Raw genomic sequence first — 14,501 nt, forward strand, 5'->3', positions numbered from 1 at the left:
AACAATTAATTTGTCATTAAGGTAAATTTTTCTTATAGTATACCAATAAAGAGAACAATCGTCAAGTAAAGCACGATGCTCATGAACAATGACACGGCCATGCAAAGGCCGTACATCTTCTCGTTGCTCTGCATCTTAATTAGAGTCATGCACTATCTTGAATAGGTCGCGTAAGTTAGGCAGAACAACGGTGCATCCATATGCTCTAAACTCACTTGGTTCCTAATAATATGATCGTGCATAGAGTGTGCCCCGGGCTGCGTTCCTTCTCCTTTGGGCCATGACTTGCTACTTTGGGTCCGTCTTAGCATTTGTCCCTTGGACTGGGTTGGAGCTTTCTTCTTCTAAGGAGCTCCAAGTATGATGGTTGTGAATAACTTGTGATGACGAGGGAAGGAAAATGAGGGTATCCGGGATTATCTTGAATTCTTGATCCTTCGAACTAGGGACATTTATCTCTTATGGATTAGCGGAATCCTATTTCCGTCACGTTATTTTGTTTGGTATGAAAATACAGGAGAGACGAGCCCTCCTTAGAAAAATAAGTAAAGAAAGAAAGGCAAAGAAATAGGATATGCTCAAAATGCAAACTTAACAACTAAATTACTCTACTATACACGTAAATTCAATTCAAATTTCCCTAATCATGTGCAAATAACAATTACATCAAACAATGTTAGCAGTACCTTATATAATACCGCTCAAATCAATATAAAATTATCCTTTTCACGTGACAACCCTACAAATGTATGGAGTACTCCCTCCGTCCCGGAATACTCGCCGTGTTTTCCTTATAAAATCGTCCAGAATACTTGCCCCGTTTCTGTTGTGGGCAAAATTACCGTGCCTTCGTGTACCAATGAGGACGTGACACATGGCACGTATTGCGCCCCCTAAAGCAGAAATCATACGAAGTCTACTCCGAGGCATGGGTATTAATCTAGGTATCTACAGTGTATGTATTTAAGTGTGTATAAATGTATGTATAAAACCTATACCTGGAAAGGGGCTTAATTAGTATGTATCCCAAGTGAATGACTAAGCACAATAGGCCCAAACAGCCCACTATTGCCAAAAGAGGCCAGAGAATTGTAAGGAGAAAGGACACGTGCCCTCCTCCCATTCCCCAGCCAATCATGTAAGGGGAATATTAGGTCATTCCCCCAAAAACCTAGTACTATAAATATTCCCACTTCCCTAGAAAAAAGGGTCACAATCAATACATTCTAGAGCAATCACTGCTCTGCCTTCTCTCTACTTTCTCTCTCTATAAAAATACAATCTTGTTTAATCTGTAAAAGTTACCAAGAAACCTCCCAGGTATCTCACCGGAAAAACCCCACAACATTTGGCGCCGTCTGTGGGGAGGTACGGTAACATGGAAGATCAACGACAGGACAACGATGCTGGGCGGCCTACACGCGTAGAGAGGCCACCCCTCGAAAGAGAAATGCCGACTGAACATCATACGCCGGCCACAAGAATCACTGAAGATGCCGCACGTACATTTGCGGCCGGGCACACCCCTCGTCACACTGCCGAGGTAGAGGTGCTCAGCGAGGAGGACGACCAGGCCAATCGCACCCCTCCTGGAGGACACCTGGATCCTCGGGTGGATACGGTAATAGAGGAGAACCCTGATATGCCTGTCTCTGTGGGTGCTCTTCGGGCTATTTTGGCCGAGTTCCAAGCTGATGTAGGGAAGACAGTTAATGCTGAGGTACAGAAGAGTATGCTGATTTACACCACTGCTGTGGCTGCAAATCATGAGAGGCCGGCAAGCAATAGGCCAACACTTTCTTTACGCCCCCCAAATGTCTGGACCAGGCTGACAGGCGAGGACCTAAGGAGACAGCCGCCAACAAGTCAGCCAAATCAGACCATGTCTTACCTACCACGCCGAATGCCACGGCGGCTGGTCGGAGAAACGTCCCGAGGACGTGAGCAGCCACGCGCAGAGCAGTTGCCCGACTCTGAGTCGGAACTTTCTGACACCGGGTCAACCCCCGTCATGCCGGATAGACCTCTCCCTCATCCAACTTATACGCATCTGAGCCAGGCACGTCCAGGGGCCACCCGTCCAACCCGTCAAACTCGCGGACGCGAGTCCTCCCTGCGGCTACCTTACTCCAGGCGTCAAGACCCTGTATATCACATTCAGGAGGGGGTGTCCAACATGGCATTAGGGCACACCACCCCTTTTGCAGACTCTATCATGAGATCCCCGAGGGAACCCAAAGTCAAGCCGCCCAACATTGATGCTTACGATGGTACCACAGATCCGGACATGCACCTCTTGGTTTACCGGCATCACATGTATGTCCAAGGAACAACTGACTCAACTTGGTGTAAGTATTTCCCGGGCACACTCAAAGGAGTAGCCTCTAAGTGGTTCGAGAGACTTCCAGCCGGAACTATTCGCTCTTTTTCGGAGCTCGAGCTATTGTTCTCTACTCGGTTCATGGCTCACAAGGAAGAGAAGAAGACGAGCATGCATCTGAGTAGGATTCAGCAAGGGAAGGACGAGTCCCTGAGGAGTTATGTGAAGAGATTCAATCTAGAGGCAGGGCAAATTCCGGATTTGCCAGATGGTGTTGCATTCGATAACTTCATTCGAGGGCTTAAAAAGGGCTCTTTCAAGTTTGATCTGGTAAAGAAAAGCGTCCGAACAATGGCAGAAGTGCTGGATGAGGCGGAGGCCTTCATTCATGCAACAGAGATTTGCAGCGTCCCGAAAGACCCCAGAGGAAGTGATAACGCCGAGCTAGCGGCAAAAAAGGAGAAATTTGAAAAGAAGAACCGGCCTAACGGGACGTGGGCTATTGCAAAAGAATCAGACAGGGCCCCCGGAGCGGCAGGTCAGAAACGGCCCAGAACTTATGATCGGGAGCGTTTCGAGTATAACACAGACATGTACACAATCCTGATGGACGTCGGGTCCAAATATGACATTGATCGTCCATTTCCCATGAAGTCACCACCAGAAAGTAGGGACCCCAAACTGTACTGTCACTTTCACAGTGACATTGGGCATGACACCAATGAATGTAAGAGCTTGAAAAGGGCATTGGATGGCCTAGCCACCAAGGGGTTCTTAAAAAGTTATATCAGCAGGAACACGGGAGGTTCTGGCAAACCCTTCTACAAGAAAAACAAATCCCCCCCCTCGGAGGAAGATGGGAATCGTACCGACCCGGAGTGCGTGGCAGTCATCTCAGGAGGATTGGCCGCCGGCGGGCCGACCATGAGGGGCCAGAAGGATTATGCCAAGCGACTGGGACAAGTGATGCTGTCCGGCAAGGCCACAGTTGACCCGTTTCCAAAAGTTGAAATCGGCGAGGCCGACCGTGGGAAAATCTCCACCCCGCATGACGATCCTTTGGTAATTGAGTTAAAAGTAGCTAACCTAAGGGTTAGGCGTATTTTGGTTGATACAGGAAGTTCGTCGGACATAATTAGTCTAGAGTGCTTGAATCGGCTGCAACATGATCCCTCAAAAATTGAGAAAATCCACTATCCCATTATAGGCTTCGGAGGTAGTGTCATCCACCCAGTCGGCATAATTACCCTTCCTCTGAGGATGGGAAATAAAAAGGAATCTCGGCAAATGGATGTCCGTTTTCTCATAGTGAAAGATCTGACGGCATATAACATCATCTTGGGGCGTCCCACGTTGAACAGGGCAAAGGCTGTCATTGTGACTCATCTGATGCTTCTTAAGATCATTTGTGACGATGGGAGCGTCAGCACTATACATGGTGACCAGCAACAAGCTAGAGATTGCTACCTAACCACCTTGAGTCCAGAAGCATGGGGGACGGGTGAAGAGAAAGGGACGTCGAGCAACAAACGAAAATGTGGCGACACGCAACCCAAGGTCGTCAAAGAAACATTAACTATCTCAGCAGGGCACATGGAAGAGAGACGCCCAGAGCCTGTTGGGGCCCATTTCAATGTGGTTTTAAACACAGACAAACCTGACAGAGTAGTGCCCATCGGGATTTCTCCTGACGACCCGCTGGCGGCAGAATTGGTCCACCTTTTGAGAGAATTTGAAGATATCTTTGCTTTCACGGTGGACGAAATGCCGGGTATTGACCCTGCTGTGGCCGTCCATAAGCTGAATGTGGACCCAACCGTTAAACCGGTTCGTCAGAAGAAAAGGAACCATGGGGAAGATAGAAATCAGGTGGCAGCCGCGGAAATACAGAAGTTGATGGAGGCTGGGTTCGTCAGGCCTAGTCAGTACCCCGACTGGGTTGCTAATGTGGTCCTCGTCAAAAAACCTAATGGTACCTGGAGAATGTGTGTTGATTACACCAACCTCAATAGGGCATGTCCAAAGGACAGTTTCCCATTGCCCAAGATTGACCGGCTCGTCGACTCTACAGCGGGGCATGCCATGATGAGCTTTATGGATGCCTACTCAGGGTTTCACCAGATTCCGTTGTGGCCTGACGACCAGGAGAAAACGTCATTTGTTACTGAACAAGGCCTTTACTGCTACAAGGTGATGCCGTTTGGGTTAAAAAATGCACCGGCCACTTTTCAGCGTCTTATTAACACTGTGTTCATTAAGCAGCTCGGCAGGAATATTGAAGCTTACATTGACGATATGATCGTAAAAAGTAAGCTGAGGGCGGCGCATATAACTGATCTCAGAGAGACATTTGAGACTATTCGAGCTTACAACATGAGGTTGAATCCTAAGAAGTGTGTGTTCGGGGTGACGGCAGGCAAATTCTTAGGTTTCTTGATTGATGAAAGAGGAATTGAAGCTAACCCAGACAAAATCCAGGCAGTAATTGATATGAGCTCACCAAAGACAGTGAAGGAGGTCCAGCGGCTCACAGGTTGCTTGGCCGCCCTGGGCAGATTCCTTTCCAGGGCTGGAGACAAGTGCCACTACTTTTTTAGATCTGTCAGAAAGAAGGCCAAGTTTGAATGGTCGGACGAGGCCGAGGCGGCATTGGTCAGATTAAAGGAGCACTTACACACCTTGCCTCGTCTTGTTAGTCCCTTGCTAGGAGAGACTTTGTACATGTATCTCGCCGTGTCCGAGCACTCGTTGAGTGCCGTTCTACTGACAGAGAGGGAGGGAATACAGATGCCGGTATACTTTGTCAGTCATGTTCTTCAAAATGCTGAAGTTAGATATCCTACAGTGGAAAAGTTTGGCTTAGCTCTGTTCATGGCCAGCAAAAAGCTCCGTCCTTATTTCTTAGCTCACAAAATTGTGATCTACACCGATCAGCCGCTCAAACTGCCCTTCACAAAGCTGGAGGCGTCAGGACGAATGCTGAATTGGGCAATAGAGCTGAACGCCTTTGATATCACCTATGAGCCGAGGAAAGCTGTCAAGGGGCAGGCATGTGCCGACTTCATTGTTGAAATGACGAGGCCAGACTTTGCCAAGAATACAAGCACAGTGTGGACAGTGTATGTGGACGGCTCATCCACACAGAATGGATGTGGAGCAGGGATAATCTGTCACTCCCCAGAAGGAGATACTTTTGAATATGCTATGCGATTTAACTTCCAGGCGTCAAATAATGAAGCCGAATATGAAGCCCTGCTTTGTGGCATTAAAATGTGTAAGGCGGCAGGCGCCGAGGAGATTGTAGCACTATCTGACTCCCAACTGATTGTGAGCCAGGTTAATGGGACCTACGAAGCTAGGGATCCGACTATGGTCAAATACATGCAGGCCGTCCATCAGGAAGTAGAGCCACTGAAAAGTTTTGAAGTAAGGCAAGTCCCTCGCTCGGAAAATAACCAAGCTGATGCCCTGTCAAAGTTGGCAAGTTCCGCGTCTTGTGATACCCCTCGGCACGTGTTCTGGGAGGTAAAAGAGCACAAAAGTGTTGAGCAAATGGAAGTGGAAACTCTTGACAGAACGTCCACATGGATGGATGACATAGTAAACTTCAAAATGAATGGAGTTTTGCCCGAAGACTCAAGGGAAGCGGCAAAACTTCAAAAGAAATGTTCTTGGTTTGAAATGTGGAGCGGCACCCTCTACAAAAAGGCCTACTCCCGTCCTTTGTTAAGATGTGTAACACCTGAGAAGGGGCAGGAAATTTTAGAAGACCTTCATCAGGGGTTGTGCAGCTCGCATATTGGTGGAAGGGCTTTGGCTGAAAAGGCACTTCGAACCGGCTATTACTGGCCGACCCTTAAGGAGGACGCAATCTCACTGGTCAAGAAGTGTGACAAATGTCAGCGCTTTTCTCACCTAATACATCAACCGGCACGAGTTCTGACGCCCATTATAAGCCCAATTCCATTTGCCAAATGGGGGATGGATCTCCTAGGACCATTCACGACCGCACCAGGAGGAAGGCGTTATGTCATCGTTGCCGTAGATTACTTCACCAAATGGGTGGAGGCAGAAGCGCTCAAAAACATAAAAACTGCTGATGTGAGAGCATTCATTTGGAAGAACATCATGACTCGCTTTGGGATTCCACAGGCTATAGTCTTCGATAATGGGCCCCAGTTTGAGACGCCTAAGCTGAAAGAGTGGCTGGCAGATCACGGTATACACACCTGTTTTGCATCAGTCGGACGACCCCAAGCCAATGGTCAGGTTGAGGCGTTCAACAAAATTATCTCTGAAGGAATTAAAAAGAAGCTTGACGAAGCCAAAGGTCTATGGGCTGATGAGCTGCCAAATGTCTTATGGTCCATCCGCACCACGGCTAAGAATTCAACCGGTGAAACGCCCTTCCTGCTAGCCTATGGTGCCGAGGCTGTCCTACCCATAGAAATGTGTGAGCCAACGTTGAGAGTCATGCTGTATGACGAAAATGCTAACTGGGAGACAATGAAAGCAGCCTTGGACTTTCTGCCCGAGGTTAGAGGAAATGCAGCGCTCAGGCAACAGTTGTACAAGATAAGGATGGCAAGAGAATACAACAAGAGAGTCTCTAATAGAGTGCTCAAAGTGGGAGATTTTGTCCTCAGAAAAATGGAGTCCACAGGACGAGCAAATGAACAAGGTAAGCTGACGCCCACTTGGGAGGGACCTTACGAGATCTATGATGAAGTTAGAGATGGAACCTACCGCATTCAAGACATGCAAGGCCGCCCTATTTCACGCACTTGGAATGCCGACAACCTCAAGAAATATTTCTTCTAAGATATGTGCTAAGCCTTGTCTTACTTACCACGATCCATTGCCCAAGGGGCGGCCTCTAATGGTCATAGTAGGGTAGTAATTACTTTTGTAACCGGCTAAATTCGCCTTGCAAAGTTATAAATAATACTACTCTATTTGTTTCGTAATATTTATTGTTCGCACAATGAATATAAACATATACACTCCAATGCATAACCAAAGCCTAATTGTATGACGGCCTGAGAAGTGGCCCAGATTAGCAAAAACTCAGCAAGACTAATTGTTTGAAGCCTAAGTAGTGGCCCAGATTAGCACCAAGTTGTAGGCTGATCACCTATCCAACTACCCTCCTAATATAAGCAAGCCGCTGGCCGACCAGTACAGCATAATACGTGCCAGCGGCATGAACAACTTTGAAACATAGGTTGTTCGCTCAAAAGCCCAGCGGCATGAACAACTTTGAAACATAGGTTGTTCGCTCAAAAGCCCAGCGGCATGAACAACTTTGAAACATAGGTTGTTCGCTCAAAAGCCCAGCGGCATGAACAACTTTGAAACATAGGTTGTTCGCTCAAAAGCCCAGCGGCATGAACAAACTTTGAAACATAGGGTGTTTGCTAAAAAGCGCGGCGGCACGAATGTTTGGCCGGCCAGTCCGTTTGACGAGCATGTCTAGCGGCAATCATACCTATTGATTGACTTGCGTCAATCAATATCGTTATAGACACGCTCGCCAAAGAAAGTGACGACCAAAGTAGGGCCTAGCGCATGCTCAGTTGCCAGCGGCACCAAACACTTGGAAACAAAGGTTGTCCGCTCAAAAGTTCAGCGGCACGATTAACTTCGAAACAAAGCCTAATTGTATAACTTCGAAACTTTGAAACATAGGGTGTTTGCTAAAAAGCGCGGCGGCACGAATGTTTGGCCGGCCAGTCCGTTTGACGAGCATGTCTAGCGGCAATCATACCTATTGATTGACTTGCGTCAATCAATATCGTCATAGACACGCTCGCCAAAGAAAGTGACGACCAAAGTAGGGCCTAGCGCATGCTCAGTTGCCAGCGGCACCAAACACTTGGAAACAAAGGTTGTCCGCTCAAAAGTTCAGCGGCACGATTAACTTCGAAACAAAGGTTGCTTGCTAAAAAGCGCGGCGGCACGAATGTTTGGCCGGCCAGTCCATTTGACGAGCATGTCTAGCGGCAATCATACCTATTGATTGACTTGCGCCAATCAATATCGTTATAGACACGCTCGCCAAAGAAAGTGACGACCAAAGTAGGGCCTAGCGCCTACTCAGTTGCATGCGGCATTAACGTGCTTAGTGTACTCTCGGATGCACCTTGGCAACCATACCTATTGATTAAGCCTATTAAGCCTATTGATCAAGGAATAATCAAATTATGAAGAGCAAGTAAATGCGAGATAGGAGAAACATCAAAAAACCTATTTACTTATAAAACAACGCCCGTAGAAAGGCGTGTGAAAGTAGCTCAGAATTCCTGACCAGGAAAAAGAAAGAGAATTGTTGTGTGCTCAGCAGGCACAATGATACAGACGCCATCAGCGCCAAAACTTTACAACATAATTGTTTTTGCCCTTAGGCACTGGAACGCTTGAATAAAATTTTTTAAAAAAATAGGAAAGGAAGCAAATCAGGGGGCGGCCGCATCGTCCTCGTCATCAGATGATACAAACTTAGGGGGCGGCTGACCAAGACGTTCAGCAGCCAACACAGCGGCACTGTGCTCCATTCGCCGCTGGAACCACCCAAGATCATACTCTGACATGTGGCTCTCCCAGGCGTGCTTAACAGCGTCCTTGGTCGCTTGTTCCCCCTGATCATAGGATTCCAGAAGACGCTCACGCAAGGTGCGAACTTGCGATCTGGCCGTCTCTAGCTCCCCACGAAGATGCTCGGCTTCCTCAGCCGCCTCTTTGACCTGAGGGTACTCCCGCAACTGGTCCTGAAGCGCCCGTATTTCCGCCGCCGCTGTCTTGGCTTCCTCGACCATTGCCACCATGTCCTTGTCCTGCGCCAAGATCTTCTTAAGCAGCTCGGCCTTGTCAGATCTCAACGCAGCCACCTCCTTCGCTTGAAGGTCTATGGTCGTCTGCATCTGCAGGCGGACCTCTTCAATGGACTTGAACGCATAGTCACCATGGTGGGTGGACTCAGCCACCTGAGCTTTGAGCTCCTCAGCAGTGCGGGCCTTCCAGCTCTTGCAGAATTCCATGCGGCAGAACAACTGCAGAAGAAGCTACATATTAGTAAATGACTAAAAGGGAAGACAAGTACAAGCAAGTTGGAAATAGACTTACGTCGAGAAGAGTGGCCTGGATCGCACCAAACTGGGCGTCAGTCTTGCGGCCAGGAAGAGAAGCAACATACTCAGCGGGGACGGCCTTAAAAACCTTGCGGCATATAGCCACCCTATCCTTTGACGAATAGTGTGGAGTAGCAGGTACGTTCTCATCCTCGGCAGCAGCTGCATCCTTCCCTTTGTCTTTGGCTATAGGAAAAACAATGGCCTTAGGATGACGCGGAGAGTAAGAAGAACTGCCAGAGGAGGCTCGATACGTCTGAACGACGTTCGAATAATACTTACCGCCCGAAGACCTAGCTCGGCGGGCCACCTCCGCCGGTATCTGAGAGCGGACGTCGGCCGGGATTCCCGAAAGAGGGTCCTCCACCAAGTCCACCACCAGAGACGGCTTGTCCACGCCCATCTCTTCGTCATCAGGGCATCCCCCCTCAGCAACCTTCGACTCGTCTTTCTTCACGAGACGGCGAGGTAGAGGTTTTGGCTTCTTGAAGGTACTCGGAGTCTCCGAGCCAGCCGGCACAGCTCTCTTCTTCAGCTGGGACAGAGTCGTCCCCTTCTTCTTCCCTGACGCCCTAGCCGCGTCCTTAGCTTGCTAAAAAAGAAAGGACAGTCAAATATTAGGCCTCGTCATCTATCGCAAGTCACTCACCATGTAGTGGCTCGTCATTTAAAAGGACGCCCGTCTTCAAAATGACGAGGCGTACCTCATCGATCACAAGCCACTCACAAGATAGTGGCTCGTCATTAAAAAGGACGCCCGTCTTAAAAATGACGAGGCGTACCTTATCAATCGCAAGACACTCACAAGATAGTGGCTCGTCATTAAAAAGGACGCCCGTTTTAAAAATGACGAGGCGTACCTTATCAATCACAAGTCACTCACAAGATAGTGGCTCGTCATTAAAAAGGACGCCCGTTTTAAAAAATGACGAGGCGTACCTTATAAATCACAAGTCACTCACAAGATAGTGGCTCGTCATTAAAAAAGACGCCCGTTTTAAAAAATGACGAGGCGTACCTTATCAATCACAAGTCACTCACAAGATAGTGGCTCGTCATTAAAAAGGACGCCCGTCTTAAAAATGACGAGGCGTACCTTATCAATCACAAGTCACTCACAAATAGTGGCTCGTCATTAAAAAGGACGCCCGTCTTAAAAATGACGAGGCGTACCTTATCAATCACAAGTCACTCACAAGATAGTGGCTCGTCATTAAAAAGGACGCCCGTCTTAAAAATGACGAGGCGTACCTTATCAATCACAAGTCACTCAATAAATAGTGGCTCGCCATTAAAAAGGACGCCCGTCTTAAAAATGACGAGGCGTACCTTATCAAGGGCAAGTCAATCGCAGAAAAGTGGCTCGTCATTAAAAAGGACGCCCGTCCCAAAAATGACGAGGCGTACCCTATCAATCACGAGTCACTTGAAAAAACGCTAACTAAGGGGCCCGTCAATAAAAAGTGACGAGGCCTACCTTAGCAAACACGGGTCAGATATCAGGATATCGGCTCGTCACTAAAAAGACGTCCACTATAGACGCTGGACGGGAGAAGTTTAACTTGCAAAAAAGAAAAAAACGACAACCTAAGAGAATACTCACCTTCTCCTCCAACTCGGCCTTGGCTTTCTGCATCTTGGCCTCATAGATGTCCGCCATCCAGTCGGTCATATCGCCCTTCCCAATATCCGCCGCCGATAGCTTGCTCATTCCTTCCTCTGTGAACAAAAGAAATCCAAAGTTAGAAAAAATGAATAGACCAACGCAGAACGGCACATAAATTGGCATACAACCTCGAGTCATGGAATATCCTAAGCCTACGGCCGCTAGAAAGGCCTCGTTCCGAAACTGGCTAATGTGCGGCAACCACTCGGCCGGCACATGGAAACTCTTATCCACTGTTAAGTGGTAAGTGTTGGCCCTGAACAGGACCATTATCTGATCCCACTCTTCGGCAGTAAGGGGGGGAAGGGGCTCGTCACGATCCATGAAGTTGGCGTCACAGTTCCAACGGCTCATTCTCTCATACATCTCCTGGTCGTCAGTGTAAAACACGACCCACCTCTTCCTCCACATATGCCACTTGCTGAGCTTGCCGACCACTGTCTAGTAGGTACCACGGCTGCTCAGATTAAACCACCCTTTGGCGGCACTGGGGGAACGAGAGAGGGAGACCAGATGCAGAAAGGCGTTGAAGGACGGCTCCACGTCGTTCAATGCACATTTGGCAATGTAGCCAAAGATATCCGCCCATGAGTTGGGGGTCAGCTGGGCCACCCCAATATTGAAACCATCTAACACCTCCACAACGAAGGGGTGTGGAGGGAATCTCATGCCGAGTTTGATTGACGCGGCATACACAGGGAATTCTCCCTCGGCAAGCAGGCTGACGGTCGAGTCCAGACCGGCCGGCACGCGCATTTGGTACCCTTCCCCCACGCAGAGGTCATCCCTCATCTTGGCTCCGTGCCTGTCTAGCCACCGCATCCAGCCCACGTCTGGGTGAATCTCTGACGGAAGCAATTGGGCCTCCTCCCGTCCTCTGGGCCTAATAAGCTGGGGAGCAGCTTCTTGTTCCTCGGCGGCCGATGACAATGGAGCGACGCTTGGCTCCCCCACTGCCTGGCTCGCTGTACCCTCCGACGAGCTTGCCGCCTGCTCCCCCGCCTCGACGTACTCGTCGATCTCTTGAAAGAGTTCGGCAAATTCTTCGTCGACTGCCGAGGCGGTGGAAGAATATCTCTCCCTAGGAGGTGTCGATGCTTCTTCCCGCAAGCGCAGGCGCGTCGGATCTGCCGTTTGCTTGGTTCTAGCCATGCCTTCTGCATAGTGAACGAAGCACGGCTTAGGGGTGACCAACAATGAAGAAAAAGACGCGATTGGACGTCCGCCCCGACAAAAGATGAACGGCGGAAAAATCTTAAATAAAACCTTTAAACCCTTACCTAGTACTAAGAGGTCGGCCGCTAACAAAGGGAAAAATGACGAGAGGATAACAAAAACAAGAAAGGCGAAAACTAACCTTGAAAGATCTGCGAAGTACTTGGTGAAGAACAGGATGAGTTTCGCGAAGAACGAGATGAGTTTCGCGAAGAACGGGATGAGTGTGACGAGGAAAAGGATGAGTCTCCTGGTTGCCGGAAATCGCCTGATGGTGGTAGGAACACGCCGGAAATCGCCTATGAAAGCTCTGTGAAAATGAAATGTAAAAAATGAAATTTACCCCCCCTCACCTCTATATATAGGGAGGGGCAAAATGGAGAAAGGTGACACGTGTCACCATCTCAACACCTGACCCAAAGATGAAGATGCAAAACAAGAGTCAAGAAGCGATACCCGGAATGTGTTTCCAGAAATGCCCTTCTTGAGGGGCAAATGTTGTGGGCAAAATTACCGTGCCTTCGTGTACCAATGAGGACGTGACACATGGCACGTATTGCGCCCCCTAAAGCAGAAATCATACGAAGTCTACTCCGAGGCATGGGTATTAATCTAGGTATCTACAGTGTATGTATTTAAGTGTGTATAAATGTATGTATAAAACCTATACCTGGAAAGGGGCTTAATTAGTATGTATCCCAAGTGAATGACTAAGCACAATAGGCCCAAACAGCCCACTATTGCCAAAAGAGGCCAGAGAATTGTAAGGAGAAAGGACACGTGCCCTCCTCCCATTCCCCAGCCAATCATGTAAGGGGAATATTAGGTCATTCCCCCAAAAACCTAGTACTATAAATATTCCCACTTCCCTAGAAAAAAGGGTCACAATCAATACATTCTAGAGCAATCACTGCTCTGCCTTCTCTCTACTTTCTCTCTCTATAAAAATACAATCTTGTTTAATCTGTAAAAGTTACCAAGAAACCTCCCAGGTATCTCACCGGAAAAACCCCACAACAGTTTCTATAAATGACATATTTTTTATAATTTTATATTGTTTCTCTCATTTATTTAAGGTCCCACTTGTATTCCTGTTATCTAAAAAACATTAAAAAAAATCACCCCACTCTCCACCATCCTCAAAAAGTTTACACATTTCCCACTAACTATATTAAAAAAAAAATCTATTATCAACTACCATCTAATTAAATAATAAGTCAACTAATTTGTCTTAAACTATATGTCGGACAAATAGATGCGAGTATTCCGGGAAGAAGTGAATAACTCTTATCCCAAATCTTTAAAATACATGAAATTGGAGTACTATGCTTTAGTCATATGGGTGACCAAAGCATGAAATTCACTATTGATAAGTAATGAAATTTACAAACCTTCCCTTGAAAGATTCTATATTGATGTTGCAAGCATCTAAGGTTCAAGTCTCCTTACTTGCATTTTCCCTACTTCTTTTACTTTGCTTTTTTTTTTTTTTTTTTTTTTTTTTTTAATTTCCTTCATATTATTTTTTTCTTCTGAATGCCTCAGCTCCCTTTGTCCTCTTTCTTTCCGTCACTTCTCCTTGGACAAATTGTCCCTTCCTGCTTTGTCTACCCTATTTTTTCATCAAAAAACATTCTTGTCTATTTACGTAGATGGATTCAGCCATAACATATTTTACATAGCTATTGATGAATCATGTAATTCTTGTCTAATTGATATTTTTTTGGCTAAGCTCATTTTCATGGGGCTTTTCCCCCTCATCGCTCTGCTTATTTGCTAATTTTGTTTTAGTTATTGATTTCAATATCTTGGGGGACAACGCGCGTTAACACGCGGTCCAATAACTAGTTTAAAAAACAAAGGTACGTAGTATGTTACTAGTTCGAATCTTCTTCCCCCATTTGTAATTTATATTTGACTCGGTAGCTCATTCACACTAATATTTTACTCCCTCTGTATTAGCTCTAATTACTACTTCCGGACATAGTTTTTTAGGAGCCTCCAATTATTTATTAATTTTTATTTTCCTATGAACCCACTTACATCATAAGTAATTCTATTTTAGTAACTTTTACACCCCTTTTATTTCTTTTATATTTCTTTATTTTCAACAACCCGCTTACATCATTATTATATCAAATTCAACTATGCTTTGTTTATACTTACAGGTCAA

Source organism: Spinacia oleracea, chromosome 6 (genome assembly GCF_020520425.1).
Source record: "Spinacia oleracea cultivar Varoflay chromosome 6, BTI_SOV_V1, whole genome shotgun sequence".
Lineage (NCBI taxonomy): Eukaryota > Viridiplantae > Streptophyta > Magnoliopsida > Caryophyllales > Amaranthaceae > Spinacia > Spinacia oleracea.